Source organism: Ammodytes marinus (genome assembly GCF_949987685.1).
Source record: "Ammodytes marinus genome assembly, chromosome: 16".
Lineage (NCBI taxonomy): Eukaryota > Metazoa > Chordata > Actinopteri > Uranoscopiformes > Ammodytidae > Ammodytes > Ammodytes marinus.
In genome coordinates, this window is record NC_137220.1 from 14,825,728 (window position 1) to 14,835,553 (window position 9,826).

Sequence of the window (9,826 nt, forward strand, 5' to 3'; positions counted from 1 at the left end):
TGAGGGTTGAAGCCCCATCCAGAACACACAAGTTTCTGTGGTCCTGATTCTTCACTGGGGGCCAGAAGGAGTTGGACTGATGGGTCCACTAAATGAGAGAAGGATCAGGGAATCAAAGAGTCAGTCTATTCCAGATTTGCAAACTGTGAAACACTCAATTGACTGTTATTAAGAGAAAAATGTGTTATTCCTCTCACCAAAAATATTGCCAGTGGAGTTTGACATGAAGTTGCTAGAGAAGCCTTGAGTCACTTTACAGGTGAAACTTGTGTTTTTCTTCCAGTAAAGAGGAAGGACAGAGAAGCGTCTACTGATGGAATGGGGGCCTGGGGTTTTTGGAAGATTGAAATACTCTCTGTCAGAGATGACATCGTTGCCTGCCTGAAATGTGATGAAGAGGTCACGTGAGGAGAGTTGTGTGACATCACACTCCAGCACAGCACTGTCCCCCTTCAGCAAATCTGGGAGAGATCTCCTGATCTCCACCATTGGAGGTGAAACCACTGGCCCTGGATGAAATAGAAAGTAAACAAAGCAGAATTATTCCTTTCAAGTGCTCCATTTTCATAACACACCTGCTTTGTTACTTTTTTGAGGTCCTCCTACCTGGGAAAAGCACAGTCTGCTCAGTGGCAGAGAAGCAGTTATGTTCAGCCTGACATTTTAGAAGCTTAAGTTGTTTCCATCGCATCGGAGACATTTTCAACGTGCTTATTAAATGGTTTGTGTTTTTGATCTGGTTCACTTGGTTACTGGAAGGGCTTCCATCCATCGACCAGGTAACATTAGCATTCAACCCAGTGTAGACTGAGCATGTTGCCATCACCTCAGACTTTGCCATCATTACTGTGTTGAAGCTGGGAATCTCAACATGAATGGATGGAGGGTTGCGTCCATGAACTGCAAGTAAAATGTTTTTGCCCATACATGTTAAATTAATTAAAAACAACCTGCATTTTCTTTTATCTTAAAACATTCATGTTTCATCAGAATTTGCTTTGGTTGTATGGTGAGACAGTAACCATATATAATTACCTTCACAAATATTTATTGTTTTTTTAAATACAACATCCTTGTGAATGGAGTTGCATGTGAAACTTGAACCCTCTGCCCACTCTTCCATATTTGGCTCAATCTCAGTGCTTAGAGTGAAGGTTTTCTCCTCTTTATCCATACTCTGAAGCATCCTAGGGATTTGCCTTGTGGTTAGACGTTGGTCGTCCTTTTGCCACGTCACGCTCAGTTTCTCTGGAAAGAAGCCACTTAGGGTGCAGATGAGTCTGAGTGGAGAGGCCCCTAATTCACCCTCCCAGACAGGGTATAATGTGATGTTTGGAGAGACAACACGCGGGCCTGAGATAGAGAAGAGGTTATTTTGTCATCCTTCAATTTAAACGATGGAGAACATTTTAAAAGTATGAGCAGATTTCATCCCTTCAGGTATACATACCTTCAGATTCTGTTCAAGTTACCAACTGTGTAATATCTTTGTATTTAGGCTAGATGGCAGAGTTGCACTTTTGCAGTGTGTGGTGCCTTAAAGTCAGGTGGAGACAGTGCTGGAAGTTTGTTGCACAGATGTTGCAGCGTGAAAGGGCAGAGTGATCATAGCTTGCAGCAAGCGGAAGCATTGAGTAACACCCAGGTCCCAAAAAAGTACCAAATTAGAGAAGTGAAACAATGCAAAGAGCAACGGTGCATTACGGACACCAGGTGTGAGGTGTGGTTATGCCGGTAAGAGAAACATAGTGCACATTTAAATATCTCATATCAGTTTACATGTTATGTTATCACATAGATTCACATTGATCAGATGGCGTTTTATGACTTTGCTAAAAGGTGATATTTCTCGATTCTGTTAATAATAGACTCCAGAATTAACCGACATTTACATAATGAGTTGAACATGGGCTGCTGATTCCAGCTGCTAGGGAGGTGATGAACAGAAGAAAACATAATGAATGATAAAATAAAATAAATGTAGTATATTAAATAGAAAAACTACTGTTATGCATATGATGTATTAAACTTTTATTGGTAAAACTACAGACAGTATACACAATTTACAAATACTAAGTTGGAGGAGCAACATCAATCGTTATTTTCATTTAAACATTTATTTTTCCAAACAGCCAAACTCTTGTAATCAAAATGTAAAAAGTACAATTGTGATTACTTACATGATGCTATGAGTTTATAAGAAAAAAAGCTGGAAAAAAATACTTTTTGTACAGAAATTTCACCTTGTTTCATTTAACCTGAAAAGACAGAAAGGAAAATTAAATAACAAGAATTAGTATATGAATCAAATTAGTATTATTAATTTTAGCTGTTTGTCATTGCTTACATTTGTGGTTATGTTGCATGTATTAAAGGGCCAATGTAAGCTCATTACAGTGACAACATTGCTGCATCAAAAAATATATAACGCGCAACTCAATCCTTACATGCTGGCCTGACCCTTTTTTTTTAAGATGTCCTACACAGTTTATGTGAAATATTTATTACTGAAACGGTGTGCTGAGATCTTTCAAAAGAGATCAATGACCTTATTGTCAAATGTGTACTATACACATATTTTCTGGATGAATTGTTCATAAAAGTATGAACAAATGTCCGAAACTAAATGTTACAACTGGCTCTTATAATTTGCTGTGCTTGGTTAATCATTTAATTTAGCTTAAGCGAAAAATATTTTGGGATATTATTGGTCATTAACAGCAACATCTACAAAATATAATATATTTGTATGTATCCATATATTTATTTATAGTCTAATTATTGGGCTAAACACATTACATTTTTGATAAAACATAACTCAGTATACCACAGGTTACCAAAAAGTCGATTAAACACCTTGTAGTACTGTTTGTAATGTTCATTATATTTTAAAAAGGTGATATTTTATTATAAGTTTCAAAGCATTTAATTATACACATGTTGCTGTTTTTGTGTTAGAAGAGACTTATAATAACAATATGTAGTCAAGTATGCCCAATGCATTATGACATATACTGAGGTAGTTATGATGGAATTTCATTAAGATGATTTTCATCATTTGATGCTGACATTTTTTCTATTGCAGCAATACCCCTGTTTGAACCTATGTAATTCCACTTCTGACACTATAGGATGAGTTTCCTGCCAACCCATCTGTGATTTTTGAATACTTAAAACTATTCATCAGTTGTCTGGTTAAGTCAAGTCAAATCTAAATCTGTGCTATAACTCTAAACACTGACAATTCAAACTCTGTATTACCTTGAAAGCAGTGGTTCCAATGGTGAACAGCAGAGTGATGAGGAAGAGAAGGATGAAGGTGAGGGCTGTGTTTCCCATGTTGTCTTCTTCTGCCTCCATGGCACCGTTCCATTGGTAGATGTCTGTATGTGTTGTACAGTAATTATTAAATTAATACTCGGTACTATCCACAACCAGCCCATTGTTCAAAACAACCGTGACCAAATTCTATTAAAAGACCTGATTTAATTACATTCTTATAATGGGGAGATGTGTTTTCTAACCGCACAGGTCAGAGTTCATCTGGTCAGAATATCAATCAGTCATCCAAAGCTATGAATGAGCAAGTCTTGTTACTTATTCCACTGTAATGAGTGTACCAGGCGCTGATAGTTTTGCATCTATCCTCCTTAAATTTTGATTGTGTTGATGGAGGCTGCCCTACAATGATCCCAAATTGCTTTTGAAAGACCCAGTTATTGATGGGGAATGCTTGTCTTGGCTTGTGAATCAGTAAATTAATTATTTGACCGAAGGACCACGGAGCTTGAGTTGGACCTAAAACAATTATCTTTGTTGGAGGTGCAAAGCCCAGTAGAGGAAACATACGCACACACAGACAAGTTGAACAAATAGTGTTAATGCACCACTTACAATAAAAAATAAAAACTATGAGCAAACATGTATTTAATTCAATTTTGATTAAAGTAAGTGGGGTTTTTATGGTGTTATTCTAGTGATGTTGGACGTTTGAAATGTTGTTATTGTCAATGGTCTAAAACTCAAACAAGCTGAAATCTACAAAAGATGTGTGCTGCATTCGGATAACACACTTATGATAAAAATGTAGCTCTAAATATTGGTTGAATAAAGACATGAACTGTATGCGACAAAGACCAACAGAGTTGCAAAGAGCTTCTTTTTTTATTTTGATTTTAAAACTGCGTTAAAAAGACAAACACAATGTCATATCAAAAGCAACACACATCAAACAACAAACAGCAGAAGACACAGAGACACAACATCACATCTACTGGGGCTTGCACACAGGTTCAGGCACGTTCATGTTGAGTATGACCATGTTGTTTTTTTCAACTGTATTGTTGCCAGTGGACCTGACGATAGCTCTAGTTGTGTTAGCCACAGACTCGTGGTAAACTACACAGCTATACACTACGTCTTCCCTTTTCCATTGCTCAAGGCTGAGCGATAACAGGCCATAGGCAGAATAGGAGCCATTGTTTTCTACAGAGTTTGTTGTGTGGAACTTGTATTGTGCGTCTGCTTCCTCATCATCGACAAGCCAAGACACATAAACCTCCTGAGGGGAGAAGTCTTTCACCAAGCAAGTGAGGGTCACTGATTTTTTTCTAGTGTTCTCTACTGGAGGCATCATGAACACTGACGGTTGCAGAGTCGGTTTTCCTGCAAGCATGACAGAACAATTAAGCCCCCTGCCACAAAAAACAAGTCTGTGTAGCACTGAAATGTTTTGCTACAAATAACACAATGTGTTTCTATGGCATGCCAAGAGTAATTTAAACACAGGGTTTTAGTGCACAAATACTTAATGGTTTTCTTACCAATTGGCCTTTGATAGGTTCTCTTCACGAGATCCAATAAGTCTTCATGTTCAACAATGCATTTGCGCACTTTCCCCTGGCTCCATTCATCATACGTGATTTCATGTGTAACGGTGAATGGGCCTGTCCTTCCTTTACCAGGCTCGATGAAGTCATTAGCCATATCATTTTCATACTCGTCCTCCCACTTTATCTTAACAACAGAAGCTCTGTTCACGTTGACTTGGCATTCTAGCTTACCTTTTTTATTTAAAAATATGTCCTTCATGTTGGGGCCAGTGATCTCAACATCCACTGCTGCAGTAGAACATTCTTCTTTAGCTGCGTGAGCAATTAATGAACAAATATGAACAGATAGTGCTGTAAAACCGTGACAATTGAAATTCAAATAAAGATATAATTTTTAAAGAAGAAAAAGTTTACTCACTATCTTCACGCTGTTTACGATATGGTACAGTTGAATTGGTGATTTTTGGACCGTTTTCACCTTTTCCTTTAAACACACACGTGACCTTATTGCCCTCATCCAACTCCTCGGACGGTACTGTGAGAAAACTTGCTGCACTGTATACAGTTCCATTCTGGTCCTGTTCTTCCTTAGAAGGAGTTTCCACTGCGTATTCTTGGGCGACTTCTTCTCCATTTTTCAGCCATTTGATCTCATACTTGTTTGGCGCAAAATGTTTGGCAAAGCAGGAGAAGGAACGCTCGGTTCCCTCGTCAGGGGAGGCAAACACTCTAACAGTTGGCAACTGATATCTCACCTCTGAAACACAAACATATACACAAATATATGTATGCGAAAGCAGGGAACAATATATATATATGCAGAAGCAGAGGTGGTCAATGTGCTAAAATGTTCATGTAATCCGGATTTATTTACGTTTTACAGTGTGACTGAGTTAATGTTTTTTCTGAATTAATTTACGTTATGCAACTTGCACACACATATGAACATTGCATTATTCTCTCTAAATTTACACTGTAGCTTGTTAATAGAGTGTGCAGAAAGGGTCACAAGGAAAATAAGATTGTCATTGTAAAATATTACATATTTGAACAGCCTTAATACTTGCTTCTGCATATACATTGACCGCTTGGGCAAGCAAACGCAGATTGGAATTATCAACATACAGTTTCCATCTATCTGCATAACTAGAATTATGGAGATAGATGGAAAAAAGCAGAACACATTGCAAAAATCGTTCTTAGACAGGTGCAGAAGACATACAGTAGATTAGTAACAAATAAAATAGACTGTGTCAGCAGCTGAATATACACAAGTAAGCTTCAGCCATTTAATACCACCACACATGCTTGGTTTGTCTAAGAATTGGTTTACTCGTCCTACAAATAATAAAATATAAATATTAAAGGATATTTCACTTTATTTTACTTGGTAACGGTCATTTTTTAGCATAATACTGCCTTCTATGTTTGTTCTATTTAAAATATAAGGTCGGAGTATATTGTAAAATAGATTAAATCAATTATTGCTCTCTTACGTTAGGTTTACAATATCAAGATCAGCAGATTGGGATACATTTGCGAGGACATGGTGAAGGCTGCCTCAACATTTTAAAGAAGAACACTTTGAGCTCAATTTATTGCTTGAATTTTGCTGTATAAATAGAGTTATTGCTAAAGTATTAGTGTAAAACAAAAGTTTTTTAACATGAATTACTTGCTTGACATAAAGTCACCAAATTAGAATTTGTGAATGTTGCAATCGAACGTTACATTATCATAATTATTATCCTTATCATACTGTAAGTAAGCTTACTACAAGTAGTAACACTTTCTTTGACTAAGGGTAAGTCAATGATGCATGACATTAATTATAAGTTATATTTACTGCTTTTACATTTTGTGTTGTTATAAATCAAATTCAAACGCTTCAAATTGTTAAACAATTGTATATCAGGTTGACATCTTCACTTTGTAAATCTGCTATAGTTAAAAATCAACTAATAAAAAAGGCATTTATATATCAGCATAAGTCTTACGTTTTGCAATGAATTCAGCCTGTGCAATTCCCGCAGCATGTGTCACGACACATCGGTAAGTCAGCCTTGCGTCCCAGTCCTGTCTGCTCACTCGGATTTGACTGATTCCTGTATAGACGTTGTTCTTCTGTACCGGAGAGTACTGAATGAAGTCTGTCAAGGCAGACCTATCTTTGGTCCATGTGTAGGTCAGTGAAGAGGGTGTGAAGCCAGTGGCAAGGCAGCCAAGAGTGACTGTGTCTCCAGAACCACATTGCACCAGAGGAAACACAGTTGGTCTAGTTGAGGCGGCTGGGAAAAGGAAAAACAACTGTCATTGTTAATGTTGTTTAAATTAGATAACATTTATTTCAACAAAAAAGACAATTTCCTCTAAGCATGAGTTAAAACAGAGAAGTCAGTTGAATCGATGAATATTGTGGCATGTAAACTTCAAGTGCCCACCATACACAACCTTTGTAACCCTTCTTAAGTTCCTTAATACTGTTAGTAGGAGTTATATATAAATTGATAAACAAGGCAAAACATTGACAATAATCTTGAGTATTTTTTAAAATTGAAGGCACAATGGTCTACATTCAATGTTCATTAATTAAGCTGACTGCAATTGTATTCTTACAAAAAGTACTTCTGATCAAATTCAGCAATTATGTATGTGGTTAAAAATAATTCTTACCTGATGAAACAGTTACTGTTGTGCCTTTTCCCCAATAGTCAAAAGCATCATAGTACACTGTGCCTAATCTACTCACCTGGTAGTATTAAAACGCTGCGTCTATTTATGGCGAGCACTAAATGTCTACTTTGACATTCATCTAATCCAACTATGTTTTACAATCCACTTAAATAAACTCAAATACACCAGCCATAAATAGCTACCAGTGTATAGTGATACAATTACTCTTTGACTATTTAGTGTACACAATGAAAACATTTACTTATGAAGTGACACATGATTTTTTCGGTTAAACGTAAAAAGGACATTTAACAGTGTCAAAGATACCCTTTTGTACATTTTAAATGTTTCAAATCTTACCCGATGACACTGTTACCATTGTGCCTTTTCCCCAGTAGTCGAAAGCCCAGTTGTCACAGTTACGAGAGTTAATTGACACTTCTTACAAAAACCCTTTACCGTAATATATATGCCATTACTTTTCAAAAAGTTTGGTTTTTCACAAGTGTTCAAATCAAAGTAAAAAGCATCCATGTTGCTAGACCTACTAAACTAAACAGCCAGGAGTTTTAAACATCAATTCACTATTTTAAGATACCATTATCTGTCTTATCACGAGCCAACAGTTGTGACTACATGGTATTTACAATTTACATTTTAGTTACGTGTTTAGGAATTTATTTTTCATATCAGAACTTTTTTTAATTACATACCTGATGTGACGGTAACCATAGTGCCTTTTCCCCAGTAGTCAAAAGCGTAGTCACAGTCACACAAATTATTAACCGCTTCATACAAAAACCTTTTCCCAGATTTCTACACTTTCCATTTTTGTTTTCCAGGTTTTTGTATGAACATCTATTTACATTTACTTTTGAAAATGAGCCAGACATGATTTTAGTTTAAATGATTGAAGTTTAAATGCAGTCTACTGAATCGAACACATTTTAACATACAGTATTACAGAAATGAATGAAATGCCGGTTTTAACATTTGGATTTCTTTCTTTCTTCTAAAACAGTTTTTAATCTAGATGTATATGTTAGAGAAAGTAAAATTAGATAGGCTTACCTGATGTTACTGTAACCATTGTGCCTTTCCCCCAGTAATCAAAAGCACCGTCACAGTATTACATCTCAACACATCCAGTATACAAAAACCATCACCTTAAATATTCTGTTGATGCCACTGTGGTCTATGTTATATTAAACAATGGAATCATCACATAATCAATATGAAGAAAGGAAGAGACTATTTTACCTGATGTGACCGTCACCATTGTTCCTTTTCCCCAGTAGTCAAAGTAGTCGTCACAGTGACAGGTTTCAATAGCACTACTGTGCAAAAATACTTTCCAGCTTGTAACAACTAATACAAATCAGTAATTAATTACCCTGTACTTTAGCTTTTGCTGCCTATTGCATAGTTTAACTGCATTATAAATCAACATGAACCTATTAATAAACATGCACAATATTTATTGCCTTTAGTCAGAATGTATTAGATTATTACTTACCAGAAGCTACTGTGACTTGTGTCCCTTTCCCCCAGTAGTCAAAGTAAACGTCACAGTGAAATAGTACAGTTGGCTTCTAATACAAATACTAAAAGTGTTGTTCAAAGCCAGAAAAGCAAACGAGTTTCATTGATCAAGCAATTCCCACTGTACTATTTATTAACCATGTCCCCTGAGATATTCATTTCCTGTGGTCTTCGTTATGTAATATTAAGTGTTTTTTTCCAACAGTTAGCGAACACTTCCTTTTTAATCAGACCCTCCTGTCAGCTCCAGTTCCTGCAGCTTGGAGTTCATACAACAGCATGCACTTGATTCAGCCTGATTTATGTTAACATAAGATGATGATGTATAGGGTTGTGTAACCAAATTCAATTAACCAGTAGTAAATGCTTATTAAGCATTGACTAACCATTAATTATATACCCTTATTGTTAAGTGTTACCGGTATGGGAAACAGACGTTTACACAATTGTGCACAACACATAATCATTGTTTGCTTTTGCTGTTAGAAATGTTTATTTAAATTGTGGTTTAAACTTATGCTGATACATAGACCTAGATCTAGACATTCTAGGCACGTGCCTAGGGCCCATTTGCCACTAGGGGGCCCAGCAAGAGAGACATTTTTTTTAAAATATATATTAAATATTAAATATTTATTTTAATCTATTCCTAATCTAACACTTCATCTAAACTTGTATTCACTTCTTTCTTTAAAAAAAAAAATAAATAAAATAAATTTAATCCCTGGGAAACCAGACTGTTACCCCAGCATTGGGGGAGACGTAGCCACGTGCATTCC

General features: G+C 36.3%; 1 gene segment (V, D, J or C); it reads right to left on the minus strand.

Moving 5' to 3' along the window:
* Window positions 1-2,091: 2,091 nt before the first annotated feature.
* Window positions 2,092-8,810, minus strand: LOC307263125 (Ig mu chain C region membrane-bound form-like). The segment is given in 6 exons: window positions 8,766-8,810; window positions 6,830-7,120; window positions 5,251-5,589; window positions 5,064-5,144; window positions 3,262-3,383; window positions 2,092-2,258 (listed from the first exon to the last, which is right to left on the minus strand).
* Window positions 8,811-9,826: the final 1,016 nt, after the last annotated feature.